The 22,421-nt window shown below is 43.4% G+C and overlaps 1 long non-coding RNA gene across 1 annotated transcript; it reads right to left on the minus strand.

Moving 5' to 3' along the window:
* Positions 1–1,503: 1,503 nt before the first annotated feature.
* LOC140254419 (uncharacterized) lies at positions 1,504–11,001 on the minus strand. The gene is made up of 3 exons (XR_011904199.1): positions 10,907–11,001; positions 7,975–8,098; positions 1,504–2,051 (listed from the first exon to the last, which is right to left on the minus strand). It is a non-coding gene; the product is annotated as an uncharacterized lncRNA (long non-coding RNA).
* Positions 11,002–22,421: the final 11,420 nt, after the last annotated feature.

Below are 22,421 nucleotides of genomic sequence, written 5' to 3' on the forward strand. Positions count from 1 at the left end.
ATTCTGGTTGCTATACAGACAAGGGAATAATTCATAGCTTTTTTCCTATTTAAGAACTAAGCAATATTCTCCACAAAGACATTAGATAGAAAACACAAAGTGAACTTAAGAAACGCATCTTCATATCTTCAAACAGTTTGCAATTGCTTTGCCACAGGATTTTGTGTCCAGTTCGTCTTATAGATGTTGAAAAAAAAAAAAAAAAACCTATCATCTAGACACAAAGGCTGCTAAACACAGAGCTACCTGTGGTTGAGGCAGGCACTCAACTGCAGCTTTCTGAAGGACAGAAGGATACCCAGTGAAATGTTCACCGTAAGTGCATCTTGTTTGATGCTTCCTAACCATTTTCTGCAGGCTGCTGTTACACACTGGATACTGGGTTGGCTAAACTTTGGAACTTCATATAGACAGCCTTGTACTCTGATGTATTAACCTTACATACTTGTAGTTCTTGATTTCAGTATTTTGAGTATTCCAGAGAGGCTAAAAGACATCCACACCTACAAGAAATGACAAGTTAAAACTTATGCCAAATACATGGCAAACATCACTGTAATGCTCAGTTCAAGTTACAAGCTCACTGTACATCAGCACTCAAATCCATCTCCAGTCAATATTGCACAGTGTGTGATAAGTCGAGGCAATAACACTAAAAGTAATTTTAACCATGGCTAAAAAGATAAGAGAAACACAATGGAGGTAAAAAACACATCATCTTCAGACCCTAACTTAAGAAATAAGAAAGCCCCATCACCTTCTAATAGCATTTGGACAAATCTTTTTCATCCTCTCCTAACTGTTTTCTAAGATAACATGTAAGCATCGGGGCATTCTCATTGCAGCATAAGCATCAGGCAAACAAAGCAATTCATGCTCATTTAGGAAAACTCTATATTGATGCAGCTAGATAGCAGTTCAACACTACTAACAACAAACTAAAATTAAAGCAGCAGACAGAAAATTAAAGGTGTGGGAAGATGGAGCTGCAACAATGTAACATAAGCAGAGGAAAGGTAGCAGAGAAAGTTTCTGATTTCTCTCACATTGCACACCAGGCAACTCAGAGCTCATCAGGCTCCAGTTTACAGCTGGGGACAGCTGGAAGTGTGAGACTGCAGGAAGAATAAAGGCCATTCTGGTGTATTTTTTCTTTAATAAATGGTGAAAATTACTGGACTCTGGGTTCACATTACAAAGTACAAAGAAAACAATGAACACTTCTTTGAGAAGAGGTTACTGGTAGATCACAGCTCCTTTGAAGTACAGTTCTCTACAACAATATGGCAACACATTAAGAAATTGCCACCAAACCAGCATCATATATCTACCAGGAAATATCAGTGAAGAACCAGAAAATGCACCATGAATTCCATGATGGGCATGTACAGAGACCTACATTCCAATCAGTAGTTATGTTTTTATTTTTTTATTATATATATTTATTATATATATACTATTTTATTATAATTTGGCATTACACAAAACCTGGTTGCCCCCTGTTACATTTAGTACAAAAAGCACGCACCAACCGCTTAGTTCTCAAGAATTAACAGAATGAGCATTCAACAGAGGAACACTCCTAATTGGCCTTTTCTGCCCTCAAGACCCACTGAACGAGGGGACCACAGCTCGGCTCCTCACCCTCTTCCCTGTAACATTCTTTCCTTTAAAGACAAATGAAAGTCCTGTAATTTGAACGGCGTAGACAGTAGATGTATCTGATGGTAGATGCCTACAGAAGAGCACACCCTTTTATCAGGCAAATAATGGCACTCCCCAGAGGGCTCCTACATCTTCAGCTATGTGCGATTCCAACTCTGGTAAAGGTGGTTTCTCTATAGTTAACGGTCTTCAATAGGTTTATCTTCCACGAATTTGTCACTCTTTCCAGCAGTGAATGCAATACCTAAAAAGCTGTATCATCCTGGCACAGTACATTTCATAGATCAAAAGGTTAAGCAAGATTTACTTCTGATCTGACCCAGTCACAGCTTGCAAACACTCAAACAGAACAGGAGCTGCCATAGCGTGGGAATCAAATGTTGTTTCTGCATTTAGAACAAAGTAAGAACATATAAGTAAAGAAATTTGTAGTTATAAGGTAGAAGTCATAGGTACAAAGGCTGCAGCTCCTGTCTGTCCAGCTCTCTGAAATCAAACTACCGATTTTTGGTGCTGGACAAATAAGGCCTGAGTAATAAAGGATCTAAAGAGGAGAAGTTAAAATAATTAACAGTATATAAACTAGCAACAACATGTGTTTTAATGTTTTCTAGTACACACTGTACAAATATACAAGTAGTGACGTATCTAAGGATGTTCCTGAAGAGATATAGGTAAGGACTGGAATCACCCCCCAGGCTCTTTGTTCAGCAAAGGTCTCCGGGACAGAATGGAAGAAGCTTTGAAGGGAACCAACATATCAATACCATAAGAGTACCGAGACATCTTGGAAACAGAAGCAGTAGGATGGTGACTGACTGGCACAAGAGAGCACGTGAATTAACAAGTTTCAGAATGAAATTAACAAATGCAAACCTCGGGTAAAACTGTAAAATTATACTACCAGCAGCATTTTAAAAACAGCAAGTGAAATAGCTCGGATGCGGGTTCAGGTGCCAAGTTGGTATTCATTTATGCTGACCTCACTTCACATGTATTTAATATCAACATACTCACTTGTGACCCATAGACCTGACCCTGGCAAGACTGATCCCTTCTAGAAAGGCATCTAGTTGCCTGTTGGTAATCTGTGAAGAGAATGCACTACAGTAGTCCTTCACCGCCTGCTCATATTCTTCAATGGGGAAAACAGTTTCAGTGCTGTCAGTATTCTGCTTGGTAATGCGCTGTCACTCCTCTTCCACACAGAGCAAATAAACAGTTCAGCCAAAATTATTTCATTACAACCTCCATGTCTTAGAGAAAGCCCAAGGCCGGTGAAGTTTTCACTGCAGGTTGCAGTAGCTCCTGACTGTCCCCAGGGAAAAGAGAGAAGCTGCACAACTCTACAGTGGTGGTCCGAGCTCCTGCTAAGCCACTATGTGTCAACGTTACTGTTTTCCACAGACTTACATCTATGTAAGCAAACTTTTCAAACACACATGTAGGAAACACTGGGGTAATAACAATTACTCTATAAGACTGCATTCATCAAAAGTGCCAAACCAGAAATAATGCATCCAAATCCCTTTGGTTTGAAAACACTTTTCATCTCACAAACTGAGGTGTTAACATGTGACCACAAATAACACACAAATAATCACATGGCTAAACACGCCAAACAGCTCAAAAGCCCCTATAAGGGCTGAATTTGCTTCTTAAGATGAGTTGAATCCTGTACAGCTTACTTGGCAAGAGAAATAAGAGTAGCAACAATGTACTTAAAAAGTACCACACTGAAGTATTGCTAGCCTTAGTGTTCTTCCAGACCTTACCTGGAGTCATCCATTCTCACAGCGCACAAAGGGCTAGTATACGCCTAGCCTGACTTAACCTGCTTTGCTGCCTTGAAGCACAAGGAGGAGAAAAGGGACATACGTTGAGATTCCTGCACTGAGGAACTTGAAATTCTCTGGGGAAAAGGCCTCCTGTTTGTCCAGCTGCATATACTAGAATGTAGTAGAAAAGATTGAATGCAGGAGTGGAGTACATTAGAGAGCAGAAGGGTTTGGGGGAGTTTTTAAAGGGCAAGGAGGCAAGCACAAGAAGCATTTTATCTGTCATGGGGTGAAGAGGTGCAGGAGGAGAGGTTCTGGGAGTTACTCACCGGGAAAGGAGGAGCTGTAGCACAAAGTTGGATAGGTTGTCAACTATGTTGCTGAGGCACAAGGGGGATGGACAGTAGAAAGTGAGGAGCTAGATGCTCTGTACTGGAATGAGCTGCAAATTGGGACATACACTGAGGGGCATTCAGCTAAGAGACAATGAAAAGTAGAGTGAAAACCCTGCAGGGTGTGCAGGACTTTGAAGGAGGTTTAAATTCAAAAAAATTCTAGCCAAGGATACCCTAATTAAGGATTTAGGTACTTAAGCACATATTCGAGAATTTTCCCCTGATCACCCTACCCACACATCAAGTCTTCCTACTCCTATTGCCAGAGATGCACTAATTATGGCTCACGTAATCCAGTCCATCAATTGGAGTATAAAAGACATTACATTCTCTATAGCTATTGGGAACCAAGGAAATACCCTGGTGTATTCCTGGATCCCAAAAATCCATGTGAGAGTTGAGCCTCAATCACAGAAAAACTAAGATGGTACCAGGAAAACAGACAAAATGAATAAAATTCCTTAAGACAGTGAAACTCAAAAACACTGTCTCAACACCATTGTGAACTGAGAAGTCAGATGCTGCACTGTTTGAGCTAACACTAATCACAACAGTTTGCTGTCTACTTGCTTTTACATGTTCACAACCTAATTGTAAAGGAGGCCAAAGGCCCTGCTTGGCTATGGAGCATACCAACTAAGCAGAAATCTAGTGACACACACAATAATCATAACAAATCTCACAGTCCATTTTCAGCCCTTAAGTAACCAGCTCTGCTGCTTTCATTAGGGAAACACAGAATTAAGTTGGAGTTTCGCATGCAGGCTCACATGCCACAGTAAGGCTATAACAAACAGCACCTGAATTCGAGTAGACTGGGACTATGATAGGTAAGGGATCAGTTTGTTAGATCGAAATTCAATGGTGCTTTCTCAGGTGTCCTGGAATGTAAACAGTGTTGTAAAATATAAATTGTGTTATATACAAGGGAAACTAAGAAGCTGCATGCACTGCAAAATACACATTGCCAGGGCACATAAGCTGCTAGAAAATAACCAGAGAATAACAGAAAAGATTGCTGAATTTCATCCCCAGAATCATCAGGAGACAAGAAAATGCACCCCTCCACACAACAACATAGGACCCCAGCAATAACCTGTGCAGCCACAAGAAGGACTGGAATGTATGCAAGAGATAAGAACTGTGTAACTGCAGAACTGATCCTTTGTTCAAGTTGCGACCTTGGCACCTTGGTGGAGTGTAGACTGCCCTCAGCACCCAGCACTGTTTTGCTCATTGCACCACCTTGCTTAATTGAATAAATCTATCCCTTTATGTATCACACTAGACTTTGTCTGGCTTTGTCATGGGAATCTGTAACAGGGACATTATACTAGACCTTAAGGAGCAGTAGGTAAAGCATCTACTGAAGACACTGGGCAAAGAAGAGGAGGCCAGGAAGAAAACAAGTCTCAAGAACAGTCTATGAGGGGAAATTGCAGATTCAGCCTTGAAGATTAACAGGTTCCATGCTACTCAGTTACATGCGCTGGGAGCCATCAGAGGTAAGCGGAAATAACTGACAGCCACCACAATACTCTTCCTACACTATCAAAACAGCACAGCAACACTGACAGCTAAATCCCATAAACAAGTGATTGCAATTAGAAGAAAGCATAGGGCTTGCCTGTGGAGGTCAAGAGATCATCTTGCCAGCATGGGAAAACAGAGCCAATACAACTGAGTATATTGCTGATGCCCGTTCCGTTCAAAATTTCCAGCAAGCTGAAAGGCAAGGTATCTAAAACAGGAGAGAGAAATATAAAGCCACAGTGGATCCTATTAAACACATTTAAATCAACACAGGCCCATAGACTGCTCAGCCATCGTAAATCCCTCTGCCACAGGTAAGGAAGGAAGGCAGCAGTCCCTTGGCTTTCTGCCTTCACCTGTGTTGCCACTACACTGTAGGCTGCCCACCCTACACAATTGACCTCTTAACCTCCTGGTTGAAAAACATCCACTCTTCCTTAGGGGTGAATTTTGAACCTACAGCGTGCCCCACAGTTGCTTTCCCAAATGCAATACGGTGAGTAAGGCTAACAGCAACGCATTTACAACAGGAGACTTTCTGCTTCTGGTGTTCAAGGGAGATTTGACTACAGTAATTGTTCTGCTCCCTGTATTTAAAGAGGCTGCATTGCATACCATGGTTTTCATTTTATTTAACCAAGTGGAGAACAACAACATGACTAACCTAGAGATGGATTTAATAACTAACAAAATAGACTTGAAAAAAGGGCAATGAAAGGTCTCTAAAGTTCCCACAGGTGTGGATGAACATTAAGAATACTCGTGGAATCACTAAATCATTTGGGTTGAAAGGAACATTTAGAAGATCACCTAGTTGCAATTGCCCTACTGTCAGCAGGGACACCTCCCTCTAGACAAAGTTGCTTCATGCCTCATCCAGCCTGGCTTTGAATGCATGGGAAGGGGCGGAGGGACTCATAACCTCAATGGGCAACACGTTCCAGCATCTCACCGCCCTCACAGTAAAACATTTCTTTATGATTTCTAGTACAAATCTACCCTTTTCCAGTTTAAAGCTATTTTCTTCCATCCTGCTACTGCACACCCTTAAAGAAGTCCCTCCCCCATAGCCTTCAGCACATCAGCGTGCACAGGTAAGTCCTAATCAAAAACAGTTAACGCTGCAGGCGAGATGAGGGAAGAAAAGGAGTATGAGATGCAAAGTGGAAAAGTATAAGTCCTAATGATGCTTGCCTGGACGTTCCAGAGCAAACCTTCAACAAAACAGCTCTGACAGTGTTCATCCATACCTCAGCACCTCTGGAAATAACTGAGGACATATATGCATTCTTTGTTTTTATTTAATATATACAGGCAGCAGCTTCCAAAGTTTAATCAAGGCAAAAAGTTGATTAACTGCCTTCAGCTGAAGCCTGCCAGCAAACAGCCCTCTACCTATGCACTGAGCATTTGCTGTGTTTTAGCCTTTGAACATTTCTGTGGCACCCCATCCCAAAAGCTCACCACTCACCTCAGCAGCTGGCTGGAAGATTAGCTCTACAGCTCACATCAGAAAGGAACACTTTTACAGATAAATGTGGAGGAAACTGAGGAATTCTGACTGTGCATGAGGAAAAGGGGCCAGAACAGAAAGAAGTACAGAAATAGCTTTTGCTTTGCAACGAAGACAAGCATTTCTAGGTATACATATGCAAAATGAAGCTGAAGTACTAAGAAATACCTTCAGACCAAACACAACACAACCTGTGTAAAAGAAGCGTTCAATATAAGTAGTAGTATTACAAACATGCCTCATCCATTCCTTTCAGCAAGCAAATCTCTCTAGTCACTTAATGGCAGTCACCAGTTAACCGAGTTTGGGGAGAAACTTAGTAGGAATAGGCAGGACTTGGGAGGAGTTTGATAGAATGAGGGCAAGGCTTTGGCTTATCCATAGCACATTTCAAAGGAATAAGCTCCTGGAACTGCAGATCTGAAACCTTCAGATAAGAAACTGGACCAATCACCGTAAAAGAAAGCTCGTTCAAACTGACTCGACTATACATTGTGCATGTCCAAGAAGGAGTGAAAAGCAAGAAAACATTCAAGGTATTAGTTAGCATAGGACAACCCACTGTGTAAAATGGTTTAGCAATACCTACTTTGGGTAATCATGAGTGTGCATTTTGCATGGTATAAATATCACTGCTTGTGGGACACTAGTTGCACAGCTGGGGTAGTGTAGTGGAAGCTCCACATTGTTCAGGTGTATATACCTTAAATGAACTACCTTCCATTCTGACTCTTGTTAGTCAGAGTGTTGTTCTGCAGGTCAACTGCACTGTTCCAGCAACAGGTTAAGACACTAGGGAGAAAGCTTTTTAGTCTGTCTTTTAAGCCTCCTAGAAGCAAAAGCTACTCATTCCCTATATGCTGGGATCTACTTGCTTCCTACATGCGCACAACACACCTGCCAGATTTAATAACCTCAACAGCCTGCATATCCCATAGAGCAGAGAGAAGACAGGATAAACATGATGAAGTCAGCATGTCAAGGTGTAGCTATGGCCACATTCATTGAAATGTCGTGTTGCTCTTGAAAATAAAACTAACACCATTAGTTAAATAACACTCAAAAGGATTTCAGAAATGTGAACCCGTACCTGCCTTCAGTGACACTGCAGAACTGGCTTCCTCTTCCATCAGCTAACAAACCTGAAGACTCGAGCTGATTCCTTGTCAAAACATCCTGATCAACAATTGCACTTTTGGCCAAGCAACACGTGCCTGTACCCAAAAAGAACATAATATTAACTGACAAATTAGTAAAGAACACCCCTCCCCAGAAGGAATTATGTCCTTACCTTACTTTTCTGAAAGAAATCAAAGACTAGTTAATAAAAGAAGGAAATTCTCACTTAGTACTTAAACCCACCCAGGCACAGCTGTTGCTGCAGAGTTTCAGGGACAGCTGTGTATGCCTCTTATTACTAATCCCTTCACTTCCCCTGGAGGCACCCATATCACCTGGGAGCAGTTACTGTGGAAACCACAGACAGTTGGTTTTCCCTCAGAGAAAGTGTTACTAAGAGGGAAGTGAGGAGGAAGGAGGGTATTCAGGTGATGTTATTGAACAGTGCAGCAATCAAAACTACATAATAAAGCTGAGAGGATTTGAATCAATTTATTTTTCCAGCAACAGGAATTCCAGTACATCTCCTCTGCTCAAAACAGAGCTAACAGCTGCAGTGCCGCTCACTCCACATTAGATAACGGTGCCACATAAAACCTCAAGTGTCGGAAAGAAGCTATGGGAGTCAGTGAGGCAAGGTGTGCAACAGAGCAAAAACGGACAAGGCAAAATGCTGTCTACACAGCTTTGCCCTCAGCTCAAAGGAAACAAACCTATCCGCAACCATGGCAGGGCAAGCGAACATATCGGAGCCTATCTAGGAGACAGGAAGATGAGGTCCCCAATATTGTGGCTGTGTGGGCTGGCATTGTCTCCCCTTTTTAGTCAGCAATTGAACAAGCTGAACAAGGTGATCCTTTACTCAGCCCCAGTAAGGATTCAGCTGCACTACTGTGTCCAGTTCTGGGCTCCCTAGTCCAAAAAAAATACAGGGATCTCTTGGAAAAAATCCAGCAGAGGGCCACAAAGATGGTGAAGGGACTGGGGCATCTCCCCTATGAAGAAAGGCTAAGAAAACAGTCTGTTTAGCCTTGAGAAAAGACAACTGAGAGGGGATCTAATTCAGGTATATAAATATCTGAGGTGTGGGGGTTATAGCAGCAAGGCCAGTCTCTCTTCAGTGGTGTGTGGAGACATGACAAGGGGAAATGAACATACTATGGAACATAGGAAGATCCACACAAACGTGCGCAAGAACTTCTGTACAGTGAGTGTGACGGTGCACTGGAACAGGCTGCCCAATGGGGTTGTGGAGTCTCCTTCTCTGGAGATATTCAAGTCCCACTTGGACTCCTACCTGTGCAACCTGGTCCCTTCCAACCCCTACAATTCTGTGATTCTGTGAAGTACATGGCTGGGAAAGACACAAAGCAGTGGTCACAGTTATAGATGGTTAGTGAGCCCTGAGAAACAGGTTGGCACTGTGCCTCCCTGCCAGCCACACCTGTGAGTAGGCTCTTAACAGGGAAGAAAAGTCACAAGTAGTTAAACATCAGAACAAGCCATTTACACAAAAATGAGCAACTTCAGATGGAAGAAAATTGCTGGGCAAGTGCTGAGGTTTAACCTCACAGGTGGGAATGCACCACACAGTCACTAACTACAGTGGGACGGGGAGAGAATTGGGGGAAAATTATATAACAACACATAGGTTGATATAAGACTATTTACTAAAATAGAGAAAAGGATATAAATTATAAGCTTATATACATAAATGGATATAAACAACTGGTGATGCACAAGTAATTGCTCACCACCTCCTGACCAATGCCCCAGCTAAACCCCGAGCAGAAGACAGATGAACACCCACCCCCTGTAGGTCAGATTCAGGCAACTCTCCTAACTCTGCTACCTCCTGGCTCCTTGCACACTTTGCTGAGAACAGTCTCAACTCTGTACAACACTGCTTTACAACACCTTCAATAATAAAATATCATTATATTAATTAATAATAGAGTTATCAACATGATTTTTCTCCTTGAGAAAAATTTAAACCAATATGCCACACACTCTGAATAAAGCAATTGCAGCCCAGTTGAAACAAAGACAGTAAACTGAGGACAGCTCTACCTTGGAGGTGATAGCTGTGACTCAGAAGATAGCTCTCTTCAGACCTGTCGATCTCAACATCTATTAACACAACATGCATTAAAACAAGGGCACAGATTTCTCTCTCTTGACATACTCAAAAGACAAACAAGACAAAGCAGCCTGTCTACAGACTATTTCCCAACAGCTTACCTAAGATCCTCATGCACTGCACAAAGGGGCATTCACCATTGATGGGCCACAGAGGCAGGAAGCATTTCTCTAAACCACACAGCCTTCACAATCCTGTCTCGTGGACAAGAACAAATCACTCTACCTGAAGGCAGAAGTTGATTGGCATATTGCTTCCCCAAGCAGCTAATGGAGAACCAAGTCCAGGGGGACACAAAAAGCAGCAGCTGTCTCAAGTGGCTGGAACATACTCCAAGCCCAGGCCCCTGCAAAAGATTTATGTACCTGGGAGGTTTCACGTGCTATCCAGAGAACCAATATTACAAAGACAACAACCACAGCACACTACAAACTACCTCTTTCTTTTTAAAATAAAAACTAAATGAGAGATTTTCATCCTCTTTTGAATAAGTCCCATATCCAAACAGCAAAATAATTATACACTGTCTTACTGAAGCACCTGTGTAGTGTCATAGGTAAGACAGCACACTAAATTAATTAATAAAAACATAAAAAATTGAAACATAACAAGTTCTCATGCCGTATCAGTTGTCACAGCATGAATCATCAGCTTAAGCACAGCATTAGAGGACATGCTTACATGACTTTCAGAACATGACATTTAGAACAAGTTAATAAACATTTGGTCAGCTCAGCATGAAGTCAGATCCATCTCCACTCACCTGTACTCCTTTAGTCAATGAAACAGCCGCTCCCATATAGAGATGTCCAGTACAGTCAATGAGCCGAGTCCTTCACAGAAAGCAACTTCTTGTGGATGTACCCAGACGGTTAGTAATTATGGACAACTGCATTGCACTCAAAGGGAAAGACACCAGTCTTAAACTGATCAGCTAAGAAGCAACTACACCTAGTTCACATCTCACACCAAAACCCTTGGAATCAGCTCCACATTTCCTCTAGCACTTCCTGTCTGTGGTACCATAGCAGCATTCAGTACCCAAATAAGTCAGTACCCATCAGAGCTGGTATTGATTTTAGACTCTGATTCACAATGTGTAGTTTTTATCTAGGCCAATTTAGTAGTGATGAACAGTACTACTTTAAATAGATAACCATGCATTACAGAAACTTATTTTCTAGGGAGAAGGTGTCATGCACAATTAACTGTCCTTGTTTGAAGAGTCAGCACCCTGCAAAGAAAGCACTGGCATTCAGGGCATGCATTTTGGCACACGGTGTTTTGTAACGCTTCACCAATTTATGATGAAACCAAGGCAAATATCACACTCAATGATTTTTCATTTTCACTAATTATCTCCATGCACTCAATTAAAAAAAAAAGTAAATCCTTAGATATCTCTGAAAATAATGATCCATAATCCAACCTAAATACATCTCTCTTGATACTCCTTAATCTCTTAGGTTTTGTTTCCTCAAAAACATGCATTCCATTTGAAAAGCATTAAAGCCACCTGCTTAATGCACATTTTCAATCCTTTATTATACACCAAAAATACCCGGAAAACAGCATGACGACCCAAGTAAACATCTTAAAGGGACCTAAAAGAAAAAAAGTCTCACAGTATATTCTGGAAAAAAACGAAGGGTTTGTGGAATAAATGCCAATTAGGAAGTTTAAAGATGACAGAAACCAGCTCATTTTCAACAACATATGCACCAGTGAAAGGAACCTAAAACTGCAGAAACACCTTGAATCAGCCAAATAAACCCTCCCACACAAAACAAGACTATTAGCGAAACAAGAACCACAACACATCCCTACTCAGACATCAGAGCTGGTTGAAGTAGGCCTGCTACAAGCATACACCTCAAAAAGCAAAGGAGAGAGGGATTACACATTGCTTCAGGCTATTGCAAAGCCAGGCAGATGAAAGGGCTCACCATGCCGAGAGACCTACCTAGAATAAGGAACAAGTGAGCCACATAACGGCTAAAACTCTCCTCCGAAGCTTCATACCCGCTCAATTAGAGTGTGCCAGCAAAAATAAAAATGTACCTGGTGTACAGCTCGGTTCTACATCCACCCACATCAGCTGGGACTTCCTGTAACTTCTTTCTAAAGGTCTCTGGATGAGCCGCCAAAAGACTAAGATCCATCCGATACTGTATCCTTTCTTCCACTGTGACAACAGAACAAGATAAAATGTAACTCAATCAGATCATTCACAACACATAGTATATGAAAGCATACGTACATAAAGCAGTTCCAGCAAACACTGACATTTTAAAGTACCTAAGACAGAAATGAGCTCCCTCACAGTAACAGCAGAACACGATCACGGAGGAGCCTGCATAAACATCCCTACCCTTGTTTTACCTCTGAAGAGATCCTGTATTTTCAGACTGCCATTCCTTTTCACCTCCAAAAGGTGACGCTGTATCGTAGGTTCCTAGTTCTGCTCTTCACAGAGGCTGCCCTACAGCAGAAATTAACAGCCTGCATAATTCAATAACTTGCAGGACTGCACTGCAGACAGCACTGCAAAATGGGTTGCTCTTACTGAAGTGAGAATACATTCTGTGTTTTAAGCAGACCACTTCCTAGATATAGCTTCAAAGCCAGTAATGTCAGCTAAAATGAGAGTAAGTGAACTCTCACTTGAAGACAAACTGCTGGAAGCTACTGAGATAACATTACTCTGGAATAACCATCTGGATCAACAAAAGTCCAGAAAATAATCTTCACAGATCACTATCTCTGCAGGAAAAGAACCCTCAAAGCTAACTACTTCATTAACTATGACACAACGTTAAGAATCCACCAACTGGAACTTCTTAATACCTCTCCTTTCCCTCATACACCTGATATCAGAAGCTTCAAATCTCAACAGTATGTGAGCTGCCAGCCAGTCTTTAAAAAGGTAAAAAAATAAATCCCAAACAATAGCAAGTTAGTAACTACAGAAGTAAAAATAAACTCCAGTAATGCCACTAATAAACTCAGTCCTTCAAAGAATGTAAAAAAAAAAACTTGTGCTCAAACAGCTGGAGACCCAAGGTACAAACTGTCCCTACATTTGCCAATTAAAACAGCCCTGCTCCAACTGATCCAAAGAAGTCAAGTCAGTCTCTGTCCACATTGAGTGTTTTCCATCAATATGAATGGAGGCAGCTAAGGGACACCATGCAGCACAATTAACTTCAGGAAGGAAACATTCAGTGAAGACTCCTAACAAAACCCTCTCTGTGATATGCCCAGCTTTACAGCCTACTCGCACAGTACTGAATAGAGAGTATAATGAATGCACTCTAGCTCCTGGGATGTTATTTTTTCCACCCTATGTAAATGTTACATGACTGTAGTCTCTGTGGGGATTTACTCTGAAGACTCTGTAGGAATTACAAAAACAGTATTACCACTGAACACCATCTTCTATTCAGAAATCAACACTGGCATTCAGGCTCCCGGCTACGAAGGGATGTCTACACGTCCCTAAAGACCCTGTTCCTTATCAGAGCAAGATTCGTAACCCTACAGGAAGTGCATGTAATTTCCAATTCTCAAAATCTTCCCTTGTTTTGCATAATATAATCACTTGCTTGATCTTTACAGTTGCTCTTAGTAACCTCAAGCATTACCTGATAATTTATGAAACCTATGAGCTGAGCAGCCTGCCAAAACATTTACATAATAAGTCAAGTAATAACCTCCAAAACTCACAGTTCTGTACATTCAAGTAAAAAATCATTTCCACTAGTACTAAAGAGCAATTGAACTAGTCAATGACATTCATGAGTCACCTCTCAGCCCTATCAAGCCAGGCTTTTTTCCCCTAGAACAGGTAGCTTCACACTACCCTAACCTGAAATAATGAATATAAAACAGAAATTAAAGTGTATCTGTAAGCTTGAGAAAATAAGGTAAACAGCAAAAAAGAAACTCTAGAGACAACTCTTATGTCCTAACTTACAAAACTTCACAGCTTTGGTCCATAATTCATACCTGTTTATTCCTGCTTCTCCTGCACCTTTGAGTAGTTGCTACTCCTTCCCTTAAAAGCGGAAAAATAAAAGTAGACAAGCCTGCCTGTTTAAAGTGGCTCACCCAGGCACGGTAGCTCTCCACAACAACGGTACTACACAGCAGCAGGACTTTCTTTCCTAAGCAGCAGTTGTTGGAACACTAACAATGTTTCTCAACTCTGAAGTAACTGAAGGTATAAGTGACTGATTAGAAAAAAACATCCCAAACCACAGAAAACTAAAATTTACTTAAAGAAAAATACGGCCACAGGAACAAAATTAAGTAAACCCACCACTTACCTACAGAAAACCTCCCTTATTCAGGTACCTGTAACAAAAGGTACCCCCAACATCCCTTAAATGAGAACTGCAAAGGGGAGGATCCTGGCTCCACCCCTTCTTGTCAGCTGCATTGTGTGCACCTGAGCTCCCCCGAGTCAGCCCTAGCTTCCTACCTGATGCTGTCACCTGTTTAATCTCCGACCTACAATTCTGCTACCACATGAAATGAAAACCTGCTTTCAAAACATAACAAAAGGAAACATGCAGTGAGATCTCTAATGGGAAAGCATTATTTCATAGAATGACAGTTTATGGATTATTGGAAATCATGGAATACACGTGAAATGTAAAGGTTAAGCATAAAAGACTGGAATTGCTGCTACAGAACAAACACTTGTAGTGGAAACACAGTCCTCAGAAACATGTTCTTACAGAGAGAAAAATAGCTAAAGCTTAATGTACACATGCATGGAAGAAAGGAAAGACTCACCCAATAGAGGCCTTCAGTCTGCTGGAAACACTGAAGCAAGCAAACAGTAACAAGTATTTAACAGATTATTAAATGGAAAGACTCACCCAATAGAGACCATCAGTCTGATGGAAACACAGAAGCAAACTCCACCAAAGAACAACCTCAAAGGGATGCTGCTCCAGCCCTGGTCAGCCCTTAAATGAGGTCTAGAGGAGGTGGAGTCAGGCTCTACCCCATACGGGAGCACAGCTGAATTACCCTCACCTGTGCTCCCAAAGCTGACCTGAAGCTTGCCTCAGCTGATTAATCAGTGGTTCAGGCTGTGATTACATATACATATACATACATGCACAAATGCATATACTAATACATATGTATTTATTTAACATGCAACATGAGACTGAGCTCAGCTGTCAGGTTTTCAAAGGTACATTAATGTAACTAGAGGATAGCAATATACAAGGGCTGCAGAGAATTTTCCTTTTGTAATTCTGTACTTAACAGTGTATGTGTCTCTGTTGTGCTTTTGCCTTGGCGTGCAGCTGTGTACCTCTTAGGTGCTAGATACACTTCCCGAGTGGAACAGGAGAGCGAACTGGGAAAGTGAATGTACAAGGATCCGCGAGTTGAGAAGAAGACTGTTTACTGAGTAAATCAAAAGCTGCATGACTAAGAAAAAGAAAAGAACAAATTCATTCACTACTCCACACTGAGTAGTGAATATATGCTACATACTCCAATATATACTAAAAAGTCCATACCCACTGGAGGAGTGGTGTTGGAACAGGCAACATCCAGGTGTCCCAAACACAACTATTCTGTGATTCTGTGAGTCTGCCTTTATGATCAAAAAGTGGCAACAGTTCATACTTGTTTTCACACAGGAGAGCTTAGCCCTGCTAGAATCAGAGGAGCAGAGAAGCATGCAGTGAAGCCCAGTGCCCCGTGCCACATCTGGGCTGGTGCAGGAAAACGAGTGGGGAGAGCTGCAGCGTGCCCGCTGCGCCTCATCCTTTGCCATCTCCAACATCCTATCTCACGGACAAAGGCTGATACTGGTTGCATGGCCACGGAACTGTCATTAGTGGGCTCCCTGTGATTCACAAAGCAAGACAAGAACATCTGTTCTCAGGTGAGAAAATAAATGGACAGTGCTCTGCCTTTTGTTGTTATAGCCACCGGCTTGGGATCCTTAACGGACTGGCAGGGGACAAAAATGCACCAGAACTTTTCTATAGCCAAAAGGCGTTCGTGTCCTTGTAGCAGCAGGTAACACAGACCACAAAGCTGAAATTCTTTTGCACAGTCACCAGAACACATCAACGTCTTTTTAAATGAGGAAGTGGTGAATCACAAGGACATGGCAGAACATGGCACAGTCTTGGATGGTGTGTGATGCTGACATCTCCTTCCTCTTGGTTTAGAAGTTCATTTGGGCAGAGGAAAGAAGCCATCTTAAAAAGATGGCAATCTTTGCTCTTAGCTATACAGGTGCAGTCTCTCAGCACAGTGCCAAGTCTCAGTGTGCTGTTCCAGACCGTAACTTTGCCTTCTCCACAGTGCACAGTCCTTCCACACAACCTGAAAACTGTCCCTTGTGAATCCCTGTTTTTGGAGATGTCTGGAGCTGGTGCACTAGTGCTTGCTTGTGTGTTGCCTTCTTCCCTAATGGTGAATCTCATCTTCCAGACAGGATCTTGTGGCCTGGGTTCTTCAACCACATCTCATCCAGGTATGCATTATAATGACATTCTTCTACTCCACAGCTGGCAGCAAGAAGTACCACAGATGTCCCAGGTGGGGATGTGCAGCCAGTGACCAAACCTGACTAGAAGGAAAATGCCAGCAGTTCCTGGGGTCTTCTTGTACTCATTCTCTCATCTCCTGCTGCGAAAACTGGGTGAAACCCCTGCTTGGCCCTGCAGTGCTGCAGCTTTGAGCCTCGGCAGCAGTCTTAGGGCTGTAGCATGAAGTGCTGCTTATGCATCTGTTTTGCAGCAATGCTGCCGGGCCACCTGCATGTTGCTTGCAGCATAGCCATCCACATCCCAGATCCCATTGATTCGGCACCTCCACATCACCAGCTGACCAGCCAGCCAGCCCTGAGCTGTCTCTGACCATGGCCCTTATAATTTGTTTGGGACACCAGGGCCTTGGAGTTCCTTCCAAAGTAGCAGAGCCCGTAAGTTCTTAATTTCTATCCCATCCTCCAACCCCCCAAGTGCCGCCTCTTGTGTGCTTCCTCCCTGCACTGTGGTGACTCCTCCTTGTTTAGGAGTTTCCTGTCACACTGTAGTAAATAAAAGACACAGCTGATACCCTGAACCATTGCCAGACGGAGGAAGCGGTCGACGGTCGAGGTGGAACGACCCTGAGGAGAGACAGGTACAGATCCTCACAAATACCCAAAGAGTGGCAACGTGAGTCCTAGGTGGGCAGGATACGAGGGACCCGGGGAAAAGAGGTGTCTCTGTGGGGTTGGCTGAGACATCGAGGACAGTGGAGTATTTTGCTGGGGCACGTGTATGTGTTTGAGAGGACAAGGGGTGTGAAAATGTATTGAAAAGGGGGTGGGAATTTGCTTATATGTGTAGCATCCCCGTTCTACAGGAAGCTCTCCAGAGGATCAGGAGGAAGTGTTCTGCCTCCTTAATAGCTCGAATTAGCACTGGATAATTAGAGGAGACTTTATGGTTATGGGCCAGGAGGGAGTTGGGCTTTCTTGTGTATGTAGAGTGGGCTGGGGTCATTTGCCATTTGGGAGGGACAGGTGTCAAGGTGATCTTTGTTTGTCTCAATCTCCTGTTGGACAATAGTGCATCTGGGGGTCAGGAGAATTTCCTAGGGAGTGGTGGGTTGTGTTGGGTGCAGCAGGGGCACCTGAGTTACCTGGTACTCTCACAGAGCAGTGAGTTTCTCTTACAGTTTCCTTCCTAGGCAGCCGTGGCCATGAGCTCCCTGTGGTGGACTGCTGTCCTGCTCCTAGCCCTGACAGTGTCTATGTGCCATGCTGTTCCAACCTACCAAGATTTTTTGAACAGTCACGTGGACTTCCCCATGACACCATCCTCGAGTACTAACCAATATTGCAATGTCATGATGGTGCAGCATGGCATGGGTAACCCTGGAGCATGCAAAAGCCTCAACACCTTTGTGCATGCTCCACCCACAAGTCTGAACCCTCTCTGCGTAAACCAGCCCAATCGGGCTCTACGTACTACTCAGCAGCAATTTCCTGTCACAGTCTGTAGTCTGATCAGGCGATATCCAACCTGCACATACTCTGGCGCACAGTTCAACCATCGGGTCCAAGTGGGATGTTGGGGAGGTCTTCCTGTGCATCTGCAAAACACCTTCCCATGACACTTGCCGCTTAGAACATGCCTTATTCTTTTGAGTGTCCCTGACCAACCCTGAGTCTGTCCTCACTCTGTCCACTGCTCTTCAGCTCAGAGAAGGTGTCAAAGTCTCTGGCACCCTGAATGCTGCTCCTTAACCTTGGTATCCCCTAAAGCCTTGGGAGGTGCTTAAGTCCCACTGGGTGCCCCTAATTTCCTGAGTCTCTTCTAGCAATGTTGAGCCATTTCCAACCCTCCAGAAATGGTTGCATTTAGGCTCACAGACACTCCCTTTCCAGCTTTTACTTGCATAGAAGAATACAAAATAAAACAAGATAAAACAAAAACAAACAAACAAAAAAAAAGCAAAACAAAACAAAATAAAAATAAGAGTTCTTCATCAATAGTGTTTACAGAGAAATTCTTATTGGAATAGCTATTAAAAAGTACCATAAGGTATCCATGCAACAAGTTTTACATGTTTAATTTTGAATCATAGAATCACAGAACGGCCTGGGTTGAAAAGGACCGGAATGATCACCTACTTTCTACCCCCCTGCTTTGTACAGGATCACCAATCAATAGACCAGGCTGCCCAGAGCAAGATACAGACTGGCCTTGATTGCATCCAGGGATTGGGCATCCGTTAATTCCTTGAACAACCTGTTCCAGTGCTTCACCATCCTCTGTGTGAAAACCATCCTCCAAATATCCAAACAAAATATCCCTTATCTCAGTTTAAAACCATCCCCCCCTTGTCCTATCACTATACACCCTCGTAAACAGCCATTCCCCCTCCTATTTATATGTTCCTTTCAAGTACTGGAAGGCTACAATGAAGCCTCCCCGGAGCCTTCACTTTCTCAGTATCTCTTTTGACAACCTTTGCCCCATAACAGTTATTTCTGCTAGCTGGTCTCAGGTATAGGGTGAAAATCCTTTGTGTTTTGCTGGGTAATGGAGTCCTCCTACTTACCCAGGGCAAGGGAACACCAAATTCCCTGGACAAGAGTTGTAACCAATGTCCACAACAAAACGGGGACCTTTATAAAAAAAAACCTGTTTGCTGGGTAATGGAGTCCACCTTTATATAGAAAAGATGCTTTCATGATTCACAAGCCTGGCTGTGGCAGGGAGTTTGGAACTCAAAGGTCCTTCAGGTCCCTTCCAATCCACACCATTCGATGATTTCTGCCATGACTCGTAAAATGATTTCTGTGATTTCTGGTCTCTGCCATGAAGCAGGCTGTCATCTATTCACCTGCAGACATAAGCATTTTACTGGCAGCCTTAGCTACCATGTTGTTTCTCCTAGATGTGCTCACTGCTGGAAACTCCTCCTTCCAGGTGCTTCCTTCTCTCACTGCCTGCCCTTATTCAGGGCAGTAGCCTAGAAGGACAACTCTTCACGTATCAAGCCCCCCCAGCACTTCCCTGTTCTGGCGGGAGCCTGGGTGACAGTCCAATTAGAAAAGCAAGCTGATGCTGGGACCAAGGAGTCCCTCAGTGGTGTGCAGCTGTCCAACACCTTCCCTTGCACAAAGTGCTGGCCTCAGCCCTATGCACTATAACCAATGGAAATGGTCAAAACAGCTGCTTTTGCAAGGGGCGTCTTTATTACTCAGAAAGGGGTCTTTCAGGGAACCGCGGCCCTGCTGACACAGGTAACTGGGGCACTAGATGGCTATGAGGAACCCTGAGAATTGCGGGTATCTGGGGAAGAGACGCTGTCTGTGGGAGAGCTGCTGGGACACGTGGGCCAAAGGGAAGGGTCTGTGCTGATTTTGCTGCACAGGGAGTCAAACTCTGCTTCAAAGGAGCGGGAGAATGGGCCGGATCCGCTGCAGAGATTCTTTCTTTCTCGGGCAAGTACATCCTCTTTTGCTGCCTCCTGCAACTCTGCTTCACCTCCAGTTTGGCCTCTCTCCTGGTCACGGTCAGGATGACCTTGTCCTGGAGCTGTCTCTTCTCTCTTGCACACTCTGTGAGAATGAGTTTCAGAAAGCACTGCTAGCTGATGGGAACTAAGAGCACGCTTAAAAGACATTGCAACATTCATCCTAGCAGCATACTGCCAGCAGCTGAGTTGGTCATCCAGGATCCTATCACCACAAATGCTTCATTGCCAAATGCAGCAGTATTTTGGGGAAAAGCCAACTCACTGACATTCGTGCCACATCCATGAGAAAACAATACAGGTCATCACCAGCTGAGGCAGCAGCACAGCTATAAGCACTGCCATCAGTGGGTCGTAGCGCTTTCGTAGGAACTTGAGAACCACAGGCCTTGTGTGTTTCCCAGCATCCACCCCTGAACGAAATCAGATAATGCTGCGTGTTACCATCCCCTGCTACAGACAGTGTCACAGTGTGCTTCATGGACCCAAGGGATCTTATTTTTCATCACTGGATACCTCTGTCTCTGGTGAAGAAGCACCAGAGGACAAGGAGGATTGCTTCCACTTCTTGTTGGGTAGGGAGAGGCTGCACCAGCACTGCCCACATATTCCTCTGGGCCGAGGGCTGAGGCTGCACCCTGGGGTCTGGGCTTTGTCTGTGGGCAGCGCTGCAGAGCAGAAGCCCTCATGCTTTCACCAGCTCGTGTGTCCTGAGCTCCCCACCAGGACATCCCCCAGGCTGAATGCTGGGCTCGAGCCAGACCAGGGGAGAAAAACTCCTGCAGGCTCCTGCCACACAAAGTCCTTTGACTCCATTACCCTTGCCTTCCCACCTGATGCTCCATCACTGCTTCAAGCCGTGACTTGGCATTTCAGCTACACGCAGAAAGTAAAAATGCACACGAATAAAACCTGTTGACGACCCATCTGCCTGTATGACCAAGTGTATTTTTCACTCCGGTAGCCAGTCGTTCTTCGTGTGCACTACTGAGCGATTTGCAGAGATTTTCAAGGTCTGCAGAGAGGCTATAGGAAAAGAGAGGACACATTCTATTCTCTAGCAGGGTGTGTCATTATGGGGAAAGCAGAAATGATTTCAAACCATGGATTCAGTGACACACGTTTGCTTTGTACACACTTGCACGTCAGGTCATATTCCGTCAGACTGACCCTCTACTGCCATCTGTCACACAGCAGCAATGTGTAACGGGATGTCAGTGGGAAGGTTCAGACTCTTCTGTCGTACCGATGACATCTGTCTCTGATGTTGCAGGACAACTTCTGAAGCAGCCCTTGTATATTGCCATCCTCTAGTTACATTAACGTACCTTTGAAAACCTGACAGCTGAGCTCAGTCTCATGTTGCATGTTAAATAAATACATATGTATTAGTATATGCATTTGTGCATGTATGTATATGTATATGTAATCACAGCCTGAACCACTGATTAATCAGCTGAGGCAAGCTTCAGGTCAGCCGTGAGAGCACAGGTGAGGGTAATTCAGCTGTGCTCCCGTATGGGGTAGAGCCTGACTCCACCTCCTCTAGACCTCATTTAAGGGCTGACCACGGCTGGAGCAGCATCCCTTTAAGGTTGTTCTTTGGTGGAGTTTGCTTCAGTGTTTCCATCAGACTGACGGTTTCTATTGGGTGAGTCTTTCCTTTAAATTACCTGTTGGATACTTATTACTGTTTGTTACAGTGTTTCCAGCAGACTGAAGACCTTTCTTGGGTGAGTCTTTCCATTTAATAACCTGTTAAATACTTGTTACTGTTTGCTTGCTTCAGTGTTTCCAGCCGACAGAAGGCCTCTATTGGGTGAGTCTTTCCTTTAAATTACCTGTTGGATATTTATCACAGCTAACCTTTTGGATACTTACCAGTGCCTCTCTTGTACTATCTTTGCATTATTGTTGCTAAACATCAGTGTATGTGCATGTGTACATTAAGCTTTAGCTATTTTTTTCACTGTAATAACATGTTATGAGGACTGTGTTTTCACTACAAGTGTTTGATTTATAGCAGCAATTCCAGTCTTTTATGCTTAACCTTTACATTTCACGTGTATTTCATATTTGTCGTAATCCATAAACTGTCATTCTATGAAATAATGCTTTCCCATTAGAGATCTCACTGCATGTTTCCTTTTGTTATGTTTTGAAAGCAGGTTTTCATTTCATGTGGTAGCAGAATTGTAGGTCAGAGATTAAACAGGTGACAGCATCAGGTAGGAAGCTAGGGCTGACTCGGGGGAGCTCAG

This window comes from Excalfactoria chinensis, chromosome 6, assembly GCF_039878825.1.
Source record: "Excalfactoria chinensis isolate bCotChi1 chromosome 6, bCotChi1.hap2, whole genome shotgun sequence".
Lineage (NCBI taxonomy): Eukaryota > Metazoa > Chordata > Aves > Galliformes > Phasianidae > Excalfactoria > Excalfactoria chinensis.